Source organism: Callorhinus ursinus, unplaced genomic scaffold, assembly GCF_003265705.2.
Source record: "Callorhinus ursinus isolate GAN/ISIS: 27379988/994484 unplaced genomic scaffold, GSC_fseal_2.0 scaffold15, whole genome shotgun sequence".
NCBI lineage: Eukaryota > Metazoa > Chordata > Mammalia > Carnivora > Otariidae > Callorhinus > Callorhinus ursinus.
Window position 1 is genome coordinate 32,157,092 of NW_027397077.1, and position 24,427 is coordinate 32,181,518.

The 24,427-nt window shown below is 34.3% G+C and overlaps 1 protein-coding gene and 1 pseudogene across 2 annotated transcripts in view; both read left to right on the top strand.

Moving 5' to 3' along the window:
* The window catches only part of CNTN4 (contactin 4), a 952,644-nt gene that overhangs the window by 186,811 nt on the left and 741,406 nt on the right, over nt 1–24,427 (top strand). The gene's annotated exons all lie outside the window — the stretch shown is intronic.
* LOC112833768 (cullin-3 pseudogene) lies at nt 18,880–24,031 on the top strand (annotated as a pseudogene).

The following is a 24,427-nucleotide window of genomic DNA, read 5'->3' on the forward strand; positions in this document are numbered from 1 at the left end:
ATTTCAGGGTCATGAGATCCAGCCCCATGTCACGCCTTGTGCTCAGCATGGAATCTGCTTGAGATTCTCTCCCTCTCCCTTGGCCTCTCCCCCTGCTCTTTCAAATAAATGAACAAATAAAAATCTTTTAAAAAAGATGCTATATCCAAGAGAATTAGAAACATTTTTATAGAAATATTTGTACACACATGTTCATAGCAACATTATTTATAATAGCCAAAAAGTGGAAACAACCCAAATGTTTACCAGCCAACAAATGGATAAACAAAATGTGATATATCCATGAATGGAATATTATTCAGCCAAAAAAAATAAGCAAAATAATCATACATACCACAAATGGATGAATCTTGAAAATATGCTAAGTAAAAGATGTCAGAAATGAAGGCCACATGTTCTATGCCTTCATTTATATGAAATGTCCAGAATAGGGAAATGTACAGAAACAAAGTAGATTAGTGGTTTCCAAGGACTGTGGGAGGGTGACTGCTTTTGGATAGGAGTTTCTTTTGGAAGTGACAAAAATGATCTGAAATTATATAGTGGGGATGGTTGCACAAGCTTGTAAGTATATAAAAACACTGAATTGTACACTTCAAAATGCTTTAGTGGTAAATTTTATGTGATGTGAATTTTATCTCTATAAAAATGAAAAAGATATTAAATAGAGGATATAAAAATAAGCCAATAGATTTAGTAGAAATGCATTGACATTAAGTGCATAAGTCTAGATTTTAGGAGAAGAGATAAACGTGGATGAGTAGTTACAAAATGATAATATTGAATGTAGTATGTTTTTGGATAAGAAACACTTATTACAGACCTTTACAATGCTGAGTGTCCCAATTTTCACAGATAGACTCTCTCCCCCTCAGAAAGAAAGGTAAATAGTGATTGATGGAATGGATGGATGGAGTAGTGAATTCACAAACCTCACTGAAGCAAACTCACAGTGCTCTGTTACAAAGAATGGACAGAAGAGAGGATAATTGATACTGCATACCTGAATTGGATGTAAAGAGGGATTTCATTGGAGATGTTCTATTTGAACTTCTTTGGGAAGAATGCATAGGACTTTTCCATGGTGTAGATGAGAAGAGAACATGAGCAGTAAGAGCTTTCATCCCATCTTAACTCCTTTTTCTATCCAGAATGGTTAGTCAGTTGTACATTGGGCCCAATAATTCATTCCCTATATATAATTGAAATAGCTTACAATCATTATTTTTTGGTTTAGTTTGTAAAGTTCAGTTTTCCTACAACTTCAGCATTTCTGCTCAGGGGAGGCCATTACAACTTTTTCTTCTTCTTCTTTTTTTTTCTACAAACCTAAGAAAGCATATTTCCCTTTATGAATTTTTCAAGTGCTCATTTGATGCTTGTGTGCTCTCTGCCCCTTTGCCTGGCCTGAAATCTGCTTCTTCTCTAGTTCATCTCTTGCTATTTGCCAATGTAAATGCAAGACTAAAACCAGACTGAAATAGTAAGGGCATGTTGGCAACGTGAAAAAAGAAAGGAAAGAAAGGCAAATAGAATAAGTACTCAAAGAGGGAAATGGGTCAGGGGTGATGGATTGCTATAAGAGGTTGAGGCAGAAAGAAAGAAAGAAAAGGAGGAAAGAGTTTGGGAAGAAATTAGAATGATGCCTATAAGCTCAAAGCAGTGAAGGGAACCATTTCAGGAAAGATGTAAAAGTTAAGAATAGGATATAAACATTTTTTTTAATTGTGTTGCAAGAATGCTGAACCAGTTGTCCTTTGCAAATATATTTTGATTTAGGGAAGTCTGTAATGTACATATGAAGACTAAGCTTGCTTGCTTTGGTGTTGGGGATAGCTATATACTTTTTGGATATCTTACAATAATTTTCCCATTAATCCTTATAACCTTTCTGGAAGGTGTTTTTTAAAAAAATACCTGTTACCATCTGTTCATGAATCTTATTTGTACCAAACTTCTTGTAATTGCTTAAAAGGAACTAAGTCATTATAAAAGGTGTAGTTTCAAAGAATTTATAATGGAACATCAAAGTAGGGGTCTTTTATATAATCATACTACTGAAGGATAGCTGACTATGCCACTGTAAATTATGCACTTTTGCATAAACATTATTTTGAGCTAAAGGTAATTGAGAAGAAGCAGTTATAACAAAAGCTTCTTCTTCTCTCCTATTTGCCTAAAAGCAGGATATAAACTTTTGAAGGTGTCTACTGAACAGACAAAATTTAATCACCTGAGAGAATGTTAGAACTTAGCAACCTGGAGATGGCTCTGGAGGAATCTACATAAAAATTTACCGACTATTCCATATCTACTGTTGGCTTACCACCTAGTATTTTCCTTTGTCCTGTCATTTCTCCACACTTACCATTTTCTGTTGAAGATGCTATATATGCTGGAGTTCTAAGCCACCCCTTTAAGTTACTCAGTTTTCCCTGTACCCATGAGGTATTTGTGTTAGTAAACTTCTGTTTGCTTTTCTCTTGTTAATCTGTTATTTATTACAGGGGTCTCAGCTAGGAACTTAGAAGAAAATAATTTTCTCTTTTGTACACTACTGTAATTTTCTATTGCAGTATAATTTACTTACATAGTTTTTGAAATTGAAGTCCTATAATAGAGCTGCTAAAGTGAGCCAGCATTGTCTTTGAGAATGTTCATTTTTAACAATAATAAAACTCTTTCTGATAGTAGTGGAAGAGTTATATAAGCTATGATGTCAGTAGACTAAGAGCCATGAAGTTATCTTTCAGAAACATTTTATAATATGCAAAATAATAGCACAAATATGTATTATAAGAAATTACTAATATTAAAGTGGTTCAGATTATACCACAGAGAAGTCTTCAAAATATATATGAATTTCTCATCAGTCATTATGATATAGGTAAGAGGATAATTTAGATTTTATTTTCTTATCTATACTGTTTTTGCCAGTTTAACATGATATGTTTTCAATAATCACAAGAGGAGCAATAAATAATGCAAATAAAAAATGAAAATGGCTTGATCTTCATAAAATGGGGTTATTATTTCTTGTGGCACAGGCAGAATAAGGAATTAGAAAGTAGTGGTAACTTAGCAAACAAGTAGCATACGGAGTTCATAGTTATTATGATAAGAACTAGATAAGCTATAGCAAGAGGAGTAAAAAATACAAACTATTAAGGAGAGCACGTACTGCATGGAGCACTGGGTGTTATATGAAAACAATGAATCATGGAACACTACATCAAAAACTATTGATGTATGGTGACATAACATAATAAAATAAAATTTAAAAAAATCCCCCCCCAAAAAATACATACTTCAAAGTTCATAATTAAGAAATTACTAATCTGTAAATTTGATGAATGGGCTGGGTAACCAAAATGGTTTCTCTGGTTCAGTTACTGTTGATAAGTCTGTATAATGACTTTGCAATTGATTATTCTGTCACACCAGAATTTCTTTAATGATACATATTAAAATTATTTATGTAGAAAAATATAAAATTGCATTGGGGCATTAGGATGCCTCACAGCTTTCTTCCCACCTCATTCCTCTCCTGTATTATACATGCTTTCTTATATTCTAAGTATAGTTCTCTGATAAAAAATGAGTAACACAGGAGAGAGAACCAAGGGAGGACTTTCTTGGTTATTAAAAATATAATTGTTGGGGAGCCTGGGTGGCTCAGTCGGTTAAGCAGCTGCCTTCACCTCAGGTCATGATCCCAGGGTCCTGGGATCGAGCCCCACGTCAGGCTTCCTGCTCAGTGGAGAGCCTGCTTCTCCCTCTCCTTCTGCCTGCCACTCGGCCTACTTGTGCTCTTTCTCTGTCAAATAAATAAATAAAATCTTTAAAAAAAAATCGTTGTTCCTGCCCTGTATTACACAAACAGTATATATTACTATAGAAAACTAGAAGAATCTAGATAAGCAGAACCAAGGTAATTAGTCATCTATAATTCTAACACCAAGAGATTATAACCAGTTCCATTTGGTTTTGTCCATCCAGATACATTTTTCCTGTGTGTATGTAGTCACATAAATGATTATATATTTTTCCCAATGTTTTTGGCCTGTGTTTCACATTTAGTTTTATAACATGAACATCTGGGTCAGGAAATAGTATTCTCTATTATTTTAATGGCTAGATATTATTCCATTTATGGATGAACATAATTTAATGTTTTATCTCTTGAGGATAAATTCTTTAAGCAGAATTGATGAATCAAGGAATGCCTATAGTTTATACTCTTAATATTTATAAATTTCCATTAGCATATTTTTACTAATTTGTATATTTATCTACACTGAATTAAAGTACTGATTTAGCTATATCCTTAACAATTTTGGGTGGAATTTTTTTTCTCTTTCATCTGCCATTGTTAAGACAAAGTATCATATCTTCTTGAATTCTATTAGTAATTTAAAAAATTATATTGCATTACATTTGGTATATCTGTATCTATGTATCTCTGTCCTACCTTTCTCTATTTATCTGTCTATATATACATAAATATATATTCTCACATATATGTATTAAGAGTTTTAAAAACGTTGTGAACTTGTATTTTGATGATGTGTTTGGTCTGTACATCAGTTTTCTTATTGACAGTAAAACTGAGCACTTCCCTTTCTTCAAAATGATAGTAACTACATAAAAACATTGTGAAACATTAAAGGAAAACACTATAATCATACCCATACAGTTAGCTTAAAAATACATAGTTATTAACAACGATTTTATACACCCATATATAAACAGGAAATAGATAAAAATTGCAATTTGTAAATAGGACAACTGTCCTAAAATATATTTGGTGGTGTTTAGGTTAGGTAAGCCTTATAGTCAAAATATCTGATTAATATGTGGATGGGGTGTTTTACAGCTAACTTGGTAATAAATTCATTTATGTTTATGATAGAGCATTTTGTTCATAGGACATAGTGGAAGGTATTAATATTTTGGATTATTCAGGAGATCATTATTTGAAAGGGACATAAATGAATTAGAGTGCTTAATGTAAGGGGAGAAGATTAATCACAATATCATGAGAAATGTTTGGAGAAAATAGGATGGTTTACTTGAGATGAGTTTAGATTCAGGAATGGCACCTTTGTATACAACACTAGAGGGGTTATCACTGAAGATTTAATGGTTTGTTTATACTTGTAGGCAGGAAAAGGATTTGTTATGTAAAAGAATGAGGAATCATAATTGTAATAAATGTTATATAATAATATCCATAGTTGGATCAAAGGAAGTTTTTGGTACATTCTCTCGCTGGACCTCTTTGTTCAGAGACTGGACATTGATCTGGCAAGGTTATTGTAGAGATGATTTTGTCATTTGACAGTAGTTGAACTAGATTACATTTAAAGCTATCTCCAGTCCTGAGATTAAATATGAATTCAAAAACTTGAACAACTGAGGGACTTTATGATATTCTGTCCATTATAGCTCTAGAATGTAATGTGTGAAAAAAAGATATTTTACAACATAGTTATAAATCTAAAGCTTGAAATAGTCTGTTTGATGATAACTGTTTTTTTTCTTAGTGAACTTACCAAACTATTTATATTCATCTCCTGATGCTCAGATTGTATACTGCAAGATTTAAAAGCTAATAAATTTTGCTTTGTAAATTTTAGAATGAATAAGTTGAGAATTAAGATCTCATTTTGATTGTGTTATACAGAAGTAAGAAAAACAGGATTTCCAACACTGAGGGCAATTTGACAGAAGCAAAGGTCTTCCATAATGCAGTAAGAAAATTGACAGCAGAATTAACAAATAAATTAGAGTACATGTTAGTAGAAGTAGAGTGGTATGGAGTTGAAAGGAAAATAAGGAAGAGAGGAAACTGATACAGATTGCGCCATGTGAGATCTTCAAATATTTTCTGTTTGTAGTGGAATAGATTAAGCTATATGCTAAGGATAAAATGGAAAATATATAACATAAATACGTGTCATCATAGAAATGGAAGGATAGTAAGAGAAATAGGAGTCTGAAAACCAGAATGAAAGGAAACAACTCATTTATTGTTGTTGGAAGGTAGTTGGTAAATGTTAGATAAGCATAGAAAGAAGAGAAAGTAGTTTAAGTTACTCTCAGTTTAAATATTTTAAGTTCATTCAATAATGTAGAGAAGATAGAGGAACTAGAAATTCCAAGGGCTATAGTTAAATGAGGGCCGTCTATACAGATATTAAAGGTAAGTAGTGAGGTTGAAGGTACGCAGAGTCATGTTAGGTCTAGAAAAATCTTAAAAATCTTTTAGTCAAACCCATAATTAATGAATGGACCTTAGCCCCATATTCCTGAGAAGTGCATTCTCAATATGGACTCAAAAGGGAATTTATTAATTTATAAGATAATATATTCTAGTTTAAATAGCTTTTATTTATAAAATTAATACATTATGTAATACGTTATATATTATAAATGATAAACTACTTATATTATAAAGATACAAAAAGAAAAAAGGTAAGTTACCTTTTGTCTAGTCTTACCCAAGTTCAAACTCCTTTAAGAAAAAAATATACACATTGACGGGCCAGTGACATCATTTTATTTTTTTATGTGTTGAAATTTGACTTCTAATCGTGGATAAAAGTAGGTGAGAGAGGTAAAACCGGAAAAAAAGAGCAAAACTGGTAGTGGAGATGGCAATTAGCACGCAGTCTACCAAAAGTGATCTGTCATGACAGGTAGAAACTAGTGTAGGAGCAAGGAGGTGAAGAGGATGCAAATGATGAGGAAAAAAGCCCAGCAACAAGACTAGGATCTCGGTAGGGAGATCCCACACTGCCATAAACAGACTCGGTCAGTATGGGTTCTCTCTGTCTTCTCTGCTCCTTTCAGACAATTGATGTTAAATGGACTCAGGTCCTCTTCTAGGAAAGGGTGTGAGCATAACTCATCTGAAGATGGGACAATAGGAGACGGGAATAGCAGGGGACAAACTGGTGAATGCCTAGGTAGAGCTTGGGTAGGGTGGGAAGATTGGAGACCAAGTCCCTTAAAGATGAGTTGATTAAATGTCACGTGGGGTTGTTGCATAGAAACATGAGCATGGGTTAGACCTATGTTTTTCATTGCTTAGAGATACCCCAGGCAAGTTACCTTACTTTTCTTCTCTTAGTATTCACATCTATGAAATTGAGAAAGTAATTACACCTACATGACAGGGTTGGTGTAAGAATTAAATGTATTATATCGGGGCGCCTGGGTGGCTCAGTTGGTTAAGTGACTGCCTTCGGCTCAGGTCATGATCCTGGAGTCCCGGGATCGAGTCCCGCATCGGGCTCCCTGCTCAGCAGGGAGTCTGCTTCTCCCTCTGACCCTCTTCCCTCTCGTGCTCTCTGTCTCTCATTCTCTCTCTCTCAAATAAATTAAAAAAAAATCTTAAAAAAAATAAATGTATTATATCTATAAAGCACAGAGCATTGTGCCTGGCAATTCTGTGACATCATTGAATGCTGTTGTTAATAATGATATTAAGTCAGGAAGACATTTGCTTTGATCAGTCAATGTTTATGGAACATATACTGTGGTTGAGGGAAATTAAATCATGTGCGATGATCTTTCTAGTCCTTTCAAATCCATATGGGATTTTTTACTTTGGGTAGCCTCCTGCCAACATCCAAATACTGCCTCTCACCATATGTAAATATAAAGGAAATAAGATAATGAAGACCAGACTATGAATTAATTTAGGGGCCTCTTGTGACTATCATCAGTTTTTGTCCTCTTTCTAATTGTGTTCTAATTTCTCCTTTTGTAAGAATAATCATAGATGTATAAGTCACAGTAGTGGCTAAATAACTTATTAAAAATATTTCATAAAACAGTGTTATTTGAATGGTTAGAAAATTAAAACTACCTCATTTTAGAAACTTTGCAGTGTAGTTTTCAGGGCTTTAGACTTTCATCATTAGTATTTTTTATATTATCAGTGGCTCTCTTGAGATTTGACCTCTGAGCCAAGTACTTTCTGAGGTCTTGGAACTTCTTCATCTAACATGTTGGAGTAACAGGGACTGGATTTATCATTCTGCCAAATATAATAACAAAAGTGGGGGGAAAATGAAGCAGTTTTTAGACTGTAAAACAACAGGCAGCCCAGAACAGTGATCCCCAGACAAAGGGCAACAAATGAGTTGAGTATAGAATTGTTCTGGCTCACAGCCTAGGGAGAACTTCCAGGTCACAGTGCAGGAAGATGGAAGAAGCAAAAGGACCCTGAAAATATCCATAGTAGTTTCAGGAAACTGTTCAATCCAGTCTTGGTACATGATGACTTGAATACTATTAAACCAAACTGTGTTTTATGGGATTGATTTTGGGACATTTTCATCTTTTCATTTATACATGTAACATATTTCTTGAGTGCTTAGTTCTGTGGTTGCAGTTACAAGCAAAAATCATTAATGATGATTTTGATGGAGAAAGTCTAGTAGAGAGAGAGAGAGAGAGAAGGACTATATATGAAACATAAGTAAGTGAACAAATGAATGATACATCCAAGAGAATGATAAATATCAGTATGACTGAAATCAGTTGTTGAATCAGAATTGGGAAGCAATGAGCCAGGCTACTACCCTGGGTCTTAAGAGCCATGTTAAAGATAGGAATTTTGATGTGAAGGCATAATCATCTCACACCCTGCTTAAAATTCTGTTGCTGATGTTTGAGGATGCTGTCTAGGGTAATAGGCATTAAAATATTTCTGACTTCACACAGATCAGAATGGAGGAAATAACTCATTTTCCTTTACGCACATGTGAACTTTAATCAAGTATGAGCTTTGTTGAATTTATTCTTACTGAAATGAACAGATTTTCCAGAGAAAAACTTAAAAGACATTAATGGAATTATATGATTCATGACTTATTTTTATGAAAGTCTTATATTTGTATAGTTAAATCACTGTCTTACATTGAGCTTCATTTCTTAACAAGAAAAGAACTTTGTATGTTAAGAGTGTCCAGGCACTTTGGTCCTGACTCAATCATAGCTATGTGTTTGGATTACTGCATCCCTGGTTTGAGGTATCTGGATGCAAAAAATTTCAAACATGGTGATTTCCACCCTTTAGTGTTCCTCTGCTTGGATCTTTATACATGTTTTACCCTTCTCCTGTATCTAACTGTGTTAGATTTTTCTTGGTGGCAGAGAGTATATTTGAGTAATATGTTAATTTCCGCAACACTGAGCATAGAAACTAGGCATTCAATAAATTCATTGAAATTCAGTGAATGTTAGGGAGAAACTTCAAACCATATAGGAGGCCTCTCACTGTACAATAATTTATCTCCAAAATTTTTGCATCATTTAAAGATGATAGATAATTTTGACATGCTATTAGACTAACAGGGCCACCCTAGTTACCATTGCTGCCTATCCACTCCTCCTTTGGATATTTGCAGGAAAAAATGGATTTAAGATGGCTCACTATGAACTTTAAATTGTTTTTGTTGAATTGGTACTAAGCTTTTTGGGTCTTTTCTTGCTGTTGATTATGTTTTGAATCATAGGATATCAGCTACTGTAAAATCATTAAGGGCTTCATTCACTGAAATCTTTATGATAAAATATTTGGAGGTCCCTATAATTCTTCTGGCATTTAAGTGATTCTATTTCTGTTGCTTCATTTTAAACTATAATATTTTCATGAATTTTAAAAAATAAAATAGTAATATTTCATATCATTTAATGTTAAAATGTCTAATAAATGCTTATTTCCTATCTCACTTATAAAAAGTGATATTCGTATTGTCACTTCTATAGCACATATTTTCTGCCACACATATATTTTTTAAAGATTTTATGTATTTGAGAGAGAAATTACGAGTTGGCGGGGGTAGGGGGAGAAGCAGACTCCCTGGTTGAACAGGGAGCCTGACTTGTGGCTCAATCTCTGGACCCCAGGATCATGACCTGAGCCAGATGCTTAACTGACTAAGCCACCCAGGTGCCCCTCTGCCACACATTTTGGCAGCTGATTATTCTGGATTGTTCTCTAACTGTTAAATGTGATTTTGTCTCTCTCACAACAGAATCAATTTCAAAATAGCACAGATTTTCACTAGATTTCCTTCTGTGTCACTCATGATTTTTCTGAGCACAGTGCTAAGTACACGGTAGGTACCCCACAGATATTTCTTAACTTGAATAAATTGAATTTGTTGGGTTTTGTTTTGTATGCTTTTTCAGGTATCATTTGCATACAGTAAAATGCTCACATCTAAAGTGTGCAATGTGTCAACTTTTATTTTTATTTAAAAATTTTTAATTTAAATTCAATTTAATTAATGTATGTTGTTTTATTAGTTTCAGAGGTAGAATTGTTTTGACTTTTTAATACTCATTTAATTACCACTCAGATAAAGATACGGACTATCTGCAGCATTACATAAAGTTCTCATGCATCTTCCCAGTCTCAGTCTCCTCTATACCCAGTTAACCACTTTTCTGGCTTACTGTTTCTTAGAATATTCCTGCGTGTTCTAGAAATTCTTATAAATGGAAATATATATTACATACAAGTTTTTGCTTGCCTTCTTTTGCTTAACATAACATTTTCAAATGCATGTTAATTAGTAAAATATATAACATGTACTACACGGTATTTCATGTATCAGCAATTTGATCTTTTAAAATTCCTCAGAATATTCTGTTATATGGGTTTGCACAGTATATTTTTCCGTTGTCTTATTGATGGACATTTTGAATGTTTCCATTTTTGGGCTGCTATAAATAAAATTTATGAATATCTGTTACAAGTCTTTTTGTGGACATACATACTTGTTTCTTTGGGAATAGAATTGCTAAAGGATAGGGTAAGGATATGCACATATTCATTAGAAACTACCAAGCTGTATCCCAAATTCATTGTATGATTTTACATTGACACCAACAAATCACAGAAGCTACATTTACTCTTACATCCTCATTAACATGTGGTATTGTCAGTTTTTTTTTTTTTTTATACTAGCTATTCTAGTGATTGTGTAGTGGTATTGCATTGTGGTTTCTTTTTTTTTCTTTTAAGATGCCAGAGAGAGAGAAACATGAGTGGGGGCGGGGCAGAGGGAGAAGGAGAAGCAGACTCTCTGCTGAGCAGGGAGCCCAACATGCATGGGACTCAATCCCAGGACCGTGGGATCATGACCTGAGCTGAAGGCAGACACTTAAACTGAGCCGCCGGGGCGCCTGCATTGTGGTTTCAATGTGGATTTTCATGACTATTGATTTTATAGTACAAAACTCTAAGGGGCATCTGCATAAATTACCCATTTCATAAAACATTTTAAATTTGCCAACACAGGAAGCACTAGCTTTATCTTTCTGTGCCTTTGTTATCCGTTTAAAAGTGATAATATTAGTAGTAATATCTTAATTTGTTCCTATGAAGAGTGAGAGAAATTTAGCACAGTGGTAGACACATGCTAATCATTCAATAAATGCTACCTATTATTATGAAAAAAATAAAATATTGTCATTTTATTATTCTTATTGTTGAGAGACAGAATGGAATAGCATTTATTGCTTGGATTTAAATCCTGGCTTTACTGTTTAGAAGCTGTATGACTTAGGACAAGTTACTTAACTTTTCCGTGTAATTCTTTTCTCATCTAGGTTATAATATAGCACCTATTTCGTAGGGTTGTTATGATATTAAATGAGTCAGATTTCTTAACATACATTAAGCATTATACATGTTTTTGCTGTTATTAGTAATAGTATGGTTACTCCTTTACTTATGTAAGAGTGTATCTCTTTAAAGTAACCGGGAGTTAACAATTTATTTAAACCTTTTCATTTTAAAGTCTTTATAAAATAATTTTAATCAAATAGTATGATTAACCTAAGTATTCATTGAAAGTATAGGCAGTATTTTTTCTCTCTTTCTCTCAAATAAATAAATAAATCTTTAAAAAAAATAAAATGGGTGGTGCAGTTGGTTAAGCAACTGACTCTTGGTCTCAGCTCAGGTCCTGATCTCAGGGTCATGAGACTGAGTCCTGCATAGCCCTCTGTGCTCAGTGCAGTCTGCTTAAGACTCACTCTTGCTCTCCCTCTGCCCTTCTTCCTCCCCCGCTCCCTGTGTGTGCATGTGTGTGCATGCACTCTTTCTCAAATCAATCATTTAAAAACACCTTTTTTTTTTTTTTAAAGATTTTATTTATTTGACAGAGAGAGAGATAGCGAGAGCAGGAACACAAGCAGGGGGAGTGGGAGAGGGAGAAGCAGGCTCCCTGCAGAGCAGGGAGCCTGATGCAGGACTCGATCCCAGGACCCTGGGATCATGACCTGAGCCGAAGGCAGACACTTAACGACTGAGCCACCCAGGCGCCCTAAAAAAAAAAAAAAAAAAACTTCTTAAATAAAAAAAAGAACTATAGGCAATCTTCTTAGTCTTCTTCCTTTTAAGGTGGTGCCAGTTATCTGTTACAGTATTACAAACCCCTAAACCAGGTGGCCTAAAACAATGACCATTTATTTGGTTTACAAAGCTGAGGATTACTCATTTGGGCTGTACTCAACTTGTGTTTCCACTGGCCTTGGATGCCCTGATGGTCACATAGCTCTCTTTGTAATGGTTGACTTGCCTCAATTAGTGGTGGCAACTAAGACATATTTCTCATCACCAAGCCAATTACACTTGTTTGTACTTATGGTGGCTAGGTAGGACTCCAACTAACAGCATACAAGATACTTTGTATCTAGTGCAGTGTTGTGTGCAAGCCCAGCACAGATTCAAGGACACCAGATAACCAGAACAAGACTCCAGCAGTTTGAGGGATAGTGTGAGGAGCTATAAGGTTCGGTTGTAAAGGGAGTGAAGAATAACTGTGTCCTTTTTCAGTCTACCACACCACTGAAAGTTTTCTTTACTGAAAACATTGTTCAAATACCTGTTAAGTATAGGGTGTCTCTAATTCTTTGGACATTATTAAAGAGCATTAACATTTGTCAAAGAAAGTGCTGACACCACTTTGATTTATCATCATTTAAAAGTGTTAAATATTTAAAGACTAAAAGGAGGAACCAAGCTTAAATGGTTCTGCTTAGGAAGAAGGATTTGTCTCAGGAAACAAATAAAAATGTTGCCAATTTACCATGACAAAGTTTAGTCTAATAGAAATGGCAACACCACCGGTTTTGAAATTTTATAGGTCAGAGGGCAGAAGAAAAGTAAAATGGTACACAGATATTGCAACTGACAGGTAGTATATGCAGACCAGTGTTTATTTAGTTTATGTTAACACCTTTTGCCCTATAATTCCAGTGTACTAGAAGATTAGACTTTAAGGGAAAACTAACCTTTTGATTCTCTTGGAAGATAGTTGCTTTAGTATTGTAAAAGTTTTGTTGAGTTTATTTTAAACCACATCATTTCTGTATTTTTTTTTTAAAGAACTGAATGGAATTGAAGAAAGTTTGCATAGAGAAATGAGGAAATAAAAGAGTCTTTCCTCATTCCTTTGGTTGTAAGCATTATTTTCAATTTAAATGCATTGTAGGTTTCAGAGAACTTTTATGATAACTCTTAACACTTAAGTGTACTATTGACAAAAATCTGGATGTAAATCACATTAACTGACTTTAATGGTTGTTTAAACATCAGCTGTAATGTCTTTTCAATAGATTCATTAGATTTTTCCAAATATGATGTGTTATCAAATAATTTATATTATTTGCAGCTATTAGAATACACAGGATACTTTATAACTTACACATAAAAGGAATGTAGGACAGACTTTGTTTCTAGTTTTTTTTTTAAGATTTTATTTATTCATTTGAAAGAGAGAGAGAGAGAGCATGAGCGGGGGGAGGGGCAGAGGGAGAAGCAGACCCCCTGCTGAACGAGGAGCCTGACTTGATATGGGGCTCAATCCCAGGTCCCAGGGCTCATGACCTGACAGAAGGCAGATGCTTAACTGACTGAGCCACCCAGGGGCCCCTTGTTTCTAGTTTTATTGTTAAATTTCCATCAGAAAGAAATTAATTCATCTGTATAAATTATACTATAGACTTATCAAATGATGTTAAATATTTTGATGCTTTAATAATTACTTAAAATTGAGAGTATTTTGAAAATTCTGTGAAGAGTATATGTTGCCATTTTAGAAAGGACTACAGTAAAAAATTCAAATCCGATACCACCATCCAAGTGCTGCCTACCCTGACCAACTTACATAAAGTTGCAACTTCCTTGCCCCTTTGTTTGATTCACCCTACCCATTTAATCTCAAGGTACTTTGGATTTATGAATCCTATATACTTTTCTTAGTTGTTATTTTTATTTCCAGGCTATCTACACACGAATCTAAGTTTCATGTGACCTTTGATTTTTGATATGTTGAGGGAGGTATAACTTAACAGCTTCAACAGTGCTTGGTATAAAGAACATTAAATAGATGTAGAATGAATCAGCAATTTAGTAGATAAATGCATTTAGCTGATCCTTAAAAGAAAATGTAATTAGTAATAAATCATCTTTAAATATATATCCCATTTTATGTTTAAAAATAGTTATAAAAGTATAGTTTAAAAACTTTCAATGACAGGACTGTCTTCATCTTGTCAGTCAAATTAAAATCTAGTCTCAACCTTTTTCTTGGTATTTAACAGGCTTATTTTCAAACCTGGCTTTTTTCCCTGTCGTTATTCCTCAGATAGAATTAGAATATTATTTTTTTAACATGAAGAACCTCATCTGTTGTTCAACTCAACTAATTATCTAATTAACCTTGCATTCTGAGAAAGTAGTTTCCTAATTACATTCTGTATGTATCAAAATGTCCTTGAAACAAATAGGAATTTAAAAATTTGTTCTCTTCTCTTTCCTTTCCCCCTTTCTGCTGTCCCTCTCTGTCTTTAGGTTCCTCAGTCTCTCACTTTATCTTATAAAACTTAATGGAGAATGAATTTCAAAATATTTTACATTCATATTTAAAAAGCTAGTAATCCAGCAGTCATGCTCCCGGGTATTTACCCAAAGCTGTTGAAAACTTATGTCCACACAAAAAGCTGCACATGAATGTTTATTGCAGCTTTCTTCATAATTGCCAAAACTAGGAAGCAACCAAGATGTCCTTCAGTAGTAAGAACTGTGGTACATCCTGACAATGGAATATTATTCAACACTAAGACGAAATGAACTGTCAAGCCATGAAAAGACATGGAGGAACCTTAAATGTGCATTACTTCATGAAGGAAGTCAATCTGAAAAGGCGACATACTGTGTGATTCCAACTATACGACATATTGGAAAAGGCAAAACAGTAGAGACAGTAAGAAGATCAGTGCCTAGAACTGCAGGTCAGATTTGTTTGTGTAGAGCTCTCCAAGTTCTCAAAAAGAATTCTTGGAGAAGTTTTGCAATTTTTATCTTAAACAATACTTCTTCCTTAAAGCCAGGAGCCTTGAAAATTGCAGCAACAAGTGAGTGTTTATTTCAGCCCAAGTGGTGTAACTAACATTTTCATTTATAACTCTTTCCATTTATCCCAGGGAAAGAATCAGAGTATATTTAGTCAGTGAACCTTACTGTTTTTTTTTTTAATAAAATATTTTATCAGAGAAACCTGAAAATACCATGAAGGGATTGCCTGTTTGGTGGCTTTCAAATAGGAGCTTGATTCACCTGCAGAAAGTAACAACTTAGGGGATAATCATTTTCAAAATATCATTGGTATTATTCCTCAAATCCGGATTTGGGCTAAGCCATCCTTGATATGTCCTTAACCCTTCACTGAATTCATTGCAAATTGAAATATATAAATCTACCAAATGTTCTGATATTGAACATTAACTGTGCAGTAGTAATGTTGAAATCTCAAATGCATACAGATATAATTTTAGTACCCATTACTGGTGAATAAAGAAAAAAAAACCTTATAAGCAAACACTAATTACTTTTGTGATTGGGAGGAGAACAAAAATCCATACCAATTTAGATTATTATGGTCTGCATTGTATCTGTCCATGAATAATCTGTTTTAACTATTTATTAAGTTGTAAATACATTTTTATAAATCTGGTTGACATTTAGATATTTTATAAAATACAATAAATGCCAGAGAAAACTGAATTAAGAAAGCTTGTAATATGCTTTACTACTAGTTAAAAAAATTTGGCTGTAATAAATGGTTTGCTCTATATGGAGTATAAATCTGATCCCAGACCAGAGAATAAATTTTTCTTTTTCATGCCGGAGGCTTTGACCTTTTTGTTGATAGCTGGTTTTTAACAGCTTCACCTTATGTTTTATTCCTTTTGATTTGTAAGAAATTTGATTATCAGCCTTGAGCAGAAGTCATAATCACAGCAAAAGGAGGCAAGTCATTTAGGGAATAATACGGAGTCATTTTAACAGCAGTGTGAAGTCTGAGTTTGGCTGACTCAGAGGCACACTGTAATAAGCATTCGTATCAGACATCAGGCTGGAATAGACTTGGCTTTTACAAGCACTTCTGTTGGATATGTACTTTGAGCCACCATACTTGTGACTCAAACTGGCTTTACCCATCCTTAAAAACAATCTGTAAGCCATGTAAGTAAACTTCAAAATTCATTTCTAGTTTTTTACAGATTGCAATCTACTTGACAGAAATAATGAATAACATCAAATCATAGTTTGAAATTGGTAAGAGGGATACAGTTGGAGTCACTAGTTATTAATCATTCTAGTGTATATGTATTTTATTCTACGTTGGAACTGAACTCATTCCTATTTTTAGTTGCCTTTTGTGAAAGAAATATTGTGGATAAGCAGGGTGAAAGAAGGGACTATTAATGTTTACTTTGTAAAACTTTGAATAGTTTGGTTATGTAATTATAAATTAGTAAAATATGGGGAAATCTTAGTTTGAGTTAATTGGTATACCTTAACTAAAGTCATTATATACTTATTTTTGGAATGCAATCTTATTTTCTCAGATGAATACTCCTGCCTGGAAATCTGAGAGCCAGATCATTATAATTAGCATCTATTTCCACCTAAAATTCTTCCATCTTCATCCATTTTCTCATTGTAAGTGCATCAAAGGCAAAGAGGCCACCATTTTTGCCTACTGTGGATACTATGGAGATAACTAGTTGCTTTGTCCACTAAGGAGGAGAATTAGTGAAATGTTGGAATGTCTCCTCCATAAGCTTATTAGTCCATCTAGAGTTTCATATGTATGTACCTAGCAATGCCAAGCAGACAGTATTTGCTCCATTAATATTTAAGAATGAACATGTGAATGGAATTTTGAGCAATGAAATACTCTTTTGTTGACACTTAAGTTAGGTACAGTGGCAACCATCAGTTTTCAGGAACCACGCTGGAAGAAGATGCTATAATAAGAGCTCATATTTAGTGTGTGAGACATTGTCCTAAACCCTTTACATATATAACAATTGTTTAGTCTTTAATAGCATGAAGTATAGATACTGTTATGATCTCTACCTTCAGATAAGGTTCTGAAGCTTAGAATAGTTAGGTAATTTTCCCATCATTCTAGAACTCCTAAGCAGTAGAGTTGTGACAAAAATCATAGTCTTAATAAAAAAAAAACTTTATTGGGATATAATTTATATACCATACAATTTGCCTATCTAAAGTGTGCAATTTAGTAGTTTTGAGTATATTCAGAGTGAATAATAATTATACTTATTTATTACCACAGTCAGTTTTAGCATATTTTTATGGCCCCACCCAAAAACTTTGTACTCATTAGCTACCAGTGTTCTTTTCCCCCAATTCATTACCTCCCCTCTGCCAATCCAAGGCAACCACTAATCTACTTTCTGTCCCTCTAGATTTGCTGATTATAGACATTTCCTGTAAATGGACTCAGGCGATATGTGGTCTTTTGTGGCTGACTTAATTTGCTTAGCATACAGTTTTCACTGTTGTAACATTTATCTCTACTTCATTTTTTATTGCAAAAAAATTCCATTGTATGAATATATATTTTATTTAGTTATTTATTAGTTGATAGATGTTATTACATGTTCTCTTAACCACAAGTCTCTACTAGCTCTCTCCCATTTCTTATGGCTGACTCCTAAAAACCACCCAAGATCTTTTGTACCTGAGAATTTGGATAGCTCAGCTGACTCTTTCAGCACTAATAAAACGGACAGCTCCAAGCTTCCAGTTTCTGAGTCCTAGAGGCACCTCTGATTGAGCCTTAGCTGTGTACCTCAGAGAAAGGTAATAGGCAAGCAAGCCTGGGTAGGAGGAGAAATACTCCCCCCACCGCCATCTGCATTCTCAATTCCCTTCAGCTAAATCCTTAGCTCAAGTGCCATACTATCTGAGTTGCACAGAAGAGGGAAATATTTTCAGCAAGTTTTCAGAGCAGATGGGACACTTGGAACACTGTGTAAAAAGTATATTTTGTATAACAATAGAATATCACCTTTGAATTTTTCCTTTTCAAAAGAAATTAGATTATGGCACCTTTAGTTGAGTGTTACTCAAATTTCCTCTAAAGCTAGATTATATGTTAGTAGATGACATATACAATATATTCAGTCTATGTATCTTTTGATGGGATTTTTAAGACAGTATGAAGAATGGGTCATTTGGTGACATGATCTGTTTGTTAGAATGCAGTGGGAACCATTGCATAGAGAATTTCTCTTTCAAAATATTCTTTAGAAGTTCAAATTTATACACCTATTAATTTCATCACTTATATCAAATTAAATTTTTTATTTTATGGCTTATGTAATAATTATGTAGCCTAGTTATGATGCTCAATTTTCCCTGTTACTAGTCTGTAGTAGTATATTTTAGGAAATAAATTTTTCCTTTGACAGTTTTCTCATTGTAAACTATTAGTTGGTTTATTAATTTATACCCTTTATGTTGAAGGAAACATGTATAGAGCCAGATTCTATGAGTACTTTTTTGAATTTTACATGATCCTTGATATTGATTATGATAATGCTGGACCAAAGGTAAGGAAAGGAGTGTTATATCACTTAGGAGCAAGATACTTAACATATTCTTGTTTGAATTCACAACATAATTTAGATGAACACTGTTGGGCTTGGTAATTAGGAAAATGATGAAGACAAAAAGTTGGCTTTATCATAGCATGTGATCTGACCCAACAATTAAAGTGTCAGATAATGCCCCATATTCCCAGTATGTTTATTTAATAGAAATAAGTAAACAGAATGGGCCTTGTCCGTTGTAAAGTATGGTATGTGACTTAAGACCATTGCATTTCTTTGTGATCATCTGAGATTATATTTTTCAAAAACATCAGATATGCCCCAAAAGAAAAACATTTGGTTGGCCAATGGGAAAATTTATGCAGGTATTTGCTTATTCATAAACCACTCATAGAGGCATAACAGATGTTCTAAAAAGATGAGGAGACTAATAGGGAAGGTATGAGAAAGTTATTTGTAGTGCTCTGTGTGCAGGCAGAATTCATTTATAGGAGCATGTCTACAGTACTGTTATAGCCTTTACATTCATTTTATACTCAGAGCTGTCATCCGTTTCCAAATTTTGACACTTGAGAAGTAGCTGTATGAATGGAACAGAATGATTACAAATATCCCATAATTATCAATGCCAGAAGTGCCTGGTTCTACAGTGGCCTGAGTAGTTGACCGTCCAGCATGGCAGTACATACTGGCTAATGTACTTCTGTTCAAAGAGAGGAGACACATGTTGGACAGCTAAGATCAATTGCTCCTACTGGTATTTAATTGAAAGTTATTTTATAATACAGTTGCTTCAGGAAAGTCTTTAAGAATTTCTTTTTGTGGCTGGTTGTTATATTTTCATGTATTAATTTGTTTAATATTTCATGTCAACTTGATGTTGAATTTCTAAATAATGCAGTTTACCAGTTACCAGATTGAGTTTCTCTGTTTACCTGTCCTAAATTAATGTCCTAATTTCTGAATCTTGGATTCCTCTTGCATAGTCCTTCCTCTTTATGTAGGCCAGTGTATGCATTATACTGATATTCTCATAAAATAATTTGAATTTTCTTTCTTAAATTATCATTCATATACCATAAACTAGACCCTTTTAAAGTTACAATTCAATGATTTTTAGAATATTCACAAGGTTGTAAAGTTTTACCACTATTCAGTTCCAGAACATTTTTAAAGCTAAGAGAAACCCTGGGTCCATTAGTAGACACTCTACATTTGCCCCTCCCTCAGCGCCTGGAAACCATCAATCTATACTCTTCCTCTATGGATTTGCCTATTTTGAATATTCTACATAAATAGAATAAAACTATATTTTTGCATCTGGCTTTTCACTTGGCATGATGATTCAAAGTTTATCTATCTTGTAGCAAGTATCACTACTTCATTTGTTTTTGGAGCAGGAGAGTGAGTGAGCAGGAGAGGGGAAGAGCAAAGGGAAAGGGTAAAGCAGGCTCCATGCTGAGCAGGGAACCCAACGTGGGGCTCCATCCCAGGACCCTGGGATCATGACCTGAGCTGAAGGCAGACGCTTAACTGACTGTGCCACCCAGGCACCCCTACTATTTCTTTGCTATGTGTCTTATGTCTCTTTTGTTTGTGACTCTTCTTATTTTTCCATTTCCATTGACATTCCCGCAGTCTAGGCCTTCCTCTGGCAGGGACTCAATAGAATACCTGGCCTGCTTTAGGTAATTATTGCCATTACAAAATGGAGTCCTAGTGATGATACATCTTCCAACATATCAAAATAAAGTAGAATTTTATATTTCTTTAATTTCTTCAAGTGTTAAATTTTAGCAACTAATTCAGATTTTGAAAACATTAGTGTGGACCCTACAGGCTGTATCTTTTGGGAAAATAGAGTAAAAGAGAAAAAAATTGCCATCTCTGTTTTCCATGTTTAGAAGGTCTTAGGACTGCCCAAATTCTGGCATTCTTGTTTTAATATGTTATCTTCTCACTTACATAAATCCTGCCTACTTGTTAAAATAGTATGAAATAACAATAATAAATGCTTAGTTGTGTTAAACATTTTATAGTATGTTAGGTACATTTATGTCATGTGCTCTTTTTATCTTAATTTACTGCAGGTGGAATATATGAAACTTTATCAGATACCAATTAACTACTCCAAGAGCTTCCAAATGTTAGAGTTTCTGTAACCAAATGCATGGATGAGTAAATGTATGTTCTCTTCCTTAACACTGTATAATAGGGAAGGGTGTTCAGAACAGTAGTCAAATGACTTGGCTTTAGTGCTGTCTTCATCTGATTTCCTGTGTGCTTTTCAAGTTTCCCACTCTTAGAGGCTTCAGTTTTCTCTTTCATAAAATGAAAAAATTAGCCTTGATTATCCAAAAAGTCCCATGTTATATGTTAACATCATTTGACAATGACTGACACTGTGGAGCAATGGAATCTATATAAGAAATTTTTCAGTCATACAGCGGGTATAAGAAGAAGCACTTTAGTTTCTGTCATAATATGGAATGTCGGTCATTCACCATTCTTAAAAGTCCAGTTCATGTTTGAACAACAGCACAGGTTTTACTGCAAGTGTCCACTTCTTTGTGGATTTTTTTTTTTTTAGTAAGTACAGTAGATTATAATTGTATTTTTTTGGGATTTTCTTAATAACATTTTCTTTTCGCTAGCTTGCTTTACTGTAAGAATACAGTATATAATATATATAATGTACAAAATATGTGTTAGTTGACTATGTTATCAATAAGGCTTGTAGTCAGCATTAGACTATTAATAATTAAGTTTCTAAATAATAATTAATGAAATTAAGGAGAGCCAAAGTAACACATGGATTTTCAACTGCTTGGGGGTATGTGCTCCTATCCCGCACCTTGTTTCAGGATCAACTGTAATATCTTCTGATTTACGAAACTGCTAGAGAGACATTTTTAACATGAGTTTGCATTCCCACTTTTTCATCCCAGCATATTCTGCCTCATCATATGTTGTCTTTATTTTTACTTTTATGCCATTATTTAGAGCTAATGTTTGACCTTATACTTCATTATTTGGTCCCTTTCCAAATGGCTTTTTTTTACCCCGATGGCATATTGAGCACCTTTGAGATTTCAGGTATTCCTTGATAGTTTAGGTAAAATAACCATGATTATCTTGGATATGAAGCCTTTCAACCCTCTGCTACCTAGGACATACTCTTTCTCTGCTTTCATTTGTTTTCTATTATCCTATAGAAATAAAAGGATTGCAATTGAAACATAGAAAATGTTCTTACTGCAAGTGCTTAAGTGCACAAATCTGGTTAACTCTCAAATGATAGATATTCAACCTGTCTTTTGAAGTGGTAATGTGTTTTGAAATTTTCACATTTGATAAACAAAAAGTCTCCCTTGACTTTATCCTCCTGTTTTTCACACTTTTTTTCTTCTTAAAGAATGAAAAATAATAGCTAAGGAATGTAGCCTAGAATAAAAATATTAGCAACAGAGATGTACACTAAATAAAAAGCACACCTACCATTCCCCCTTGAAATAACATGAATGTCTTATTGGATCTTATTGGACAAAATTCAATGAATTTCTAATTGAAGGCTGTTTTTCCATTCCTGATTGAACCTGTCTTTCCTAGCAATAGCAGCAGGAATGAGTCATAGTCTCTTCAGAAAGCAAGGCACTGCAGATTGAGCTGGTGATGGATTTTTTTCCCCTTGATTTGAAATAATACTCTTGCCCCTGTCTTTCTGTCAACCTGAGAATAGTATTTTGATTTGTAATTTTATATTGATTTTAATTTGCTTCATTATTTTCTTGGAACCATTGAAGAAATACATCAAACGGAAACATGTTTGACAAGAAGCAGAAAGACGCCTTTCACTGACTCAAGAATTGTTGGGTTTTCTTTCTATTGATGCTTTTAAGTACTTTTTGCCAATCTACTTTTTATCATCTGAGGTAAAAGTAGTACACAGAGTGTTACTTGAGATGGTTTTGACAGAGAGTGGAGCTGTGTACACCTGTGAGAACAAATGACGGATTCTCTTCTTGGTCACTCAGCAGGAATAGCATCTCAGTAGGTTTTCTTTAGTGCGCTAGCATGGTAAGGGGAGTTAGTAGTGTGTATTTAATCTGCTGCCTATACAGCTGGCTTGTTTTGTCAAAGAGAGGCTTATCCACATGTATAAGACTTTGGAAAACTCTGTGATTAGGTAATTATTTGTAAAATTGTTCATGTGAAAGGTAGTTGAATAGAAATATGTTTTTAAAGTAATTATATTTCAAAAGCATGTCTTGGTGCTGGTGAGATGTTACACTTTGGTGTGGCTGACTGAGTGGGCCAATAACCTGTCATGAGCACCCGGACTGTGAGATCAACACCACCTAAAGATAGCCCAGTTTAGAAGGTTTTACTTAGCCAAACACAGCGGTCGACAGCTTACACTCTAGTATCATATGGGTTCCGTAGATCTCAATGCCACATTTTATGGACCAGTTAAAAAGGAAGATGGATCCGAAGTTGGTGTTGGAGGGGCACAAGTAACTGGCTCTAATACACGGAAGCACATATTGCAGGTCTCCACTTTCCAGATGACCATATTAATGCTCTTTAATAATAGAGAAAAATACACGTTTGAGGAAATTCAACAAGAGACAGATATCCCTGAAAGAGAACTTGTTAGAGCTCTGCAGTCCCTCACCTGTGGTAACCAACACAGCGGGTTCTTAAAAAAGAGCCCAAGTCCAAGGAAATAGAAAACGGCCACATATTCACAGTTAATGATCAGTTCACATCCAAACTACACAGAGTCAAGATTCAAACAGTTGCTGCCAGACAAGGTGAATCTGACCCAGAAAGGAAAGAAACGAGGCAGAAAGTGGATGACGACAGAAAACATGAGATCGAAGCTGCTATCGTGCGGATAATGAAATCCAGAAAGAAGATGCAGCACAATGTATTAGTAGCAGAGGTAACTCAGCAGTTGAAGACTCAATTCTTACCAAGTCCAGTTGTTATTAAGAAACATATTGAAGGGCTTATTGAGAGAGAATATTTGGCACGAACACCTGAGGATCGCAAAGTATACACATATTAGCATAAAATGCATTCAGAAATTTGATTTATTCTTGGACTGTACTCTTCCGCATGGACTGAGAAGTTCTTTTAAATCATTAAATACTAAGATGACCATCTCTTCTATTAAATTACAGTACATGTTCTAGACCATTCAGATCAAGCCTTTACTCCCTTTGAGAGTTTTCAACATCAGTTGATTGAGCTTCAGGCTTTACAGCATTTTTCCCTGTAGAGATCATCTTTACAGTTCCTCGGGAAAATGTGAATGTGCCGCGTTTTGTTTTCAATACTGTATGAAAACAGGAAAAAATAAAACAAAAATTTAGAAAATACAGCTCATTAAAATAAAATTGTTGGATTTCAAAAAAAATAATTATATTTCCTTCTGATAACCCTTTGCCCTTCATTTAAGGAT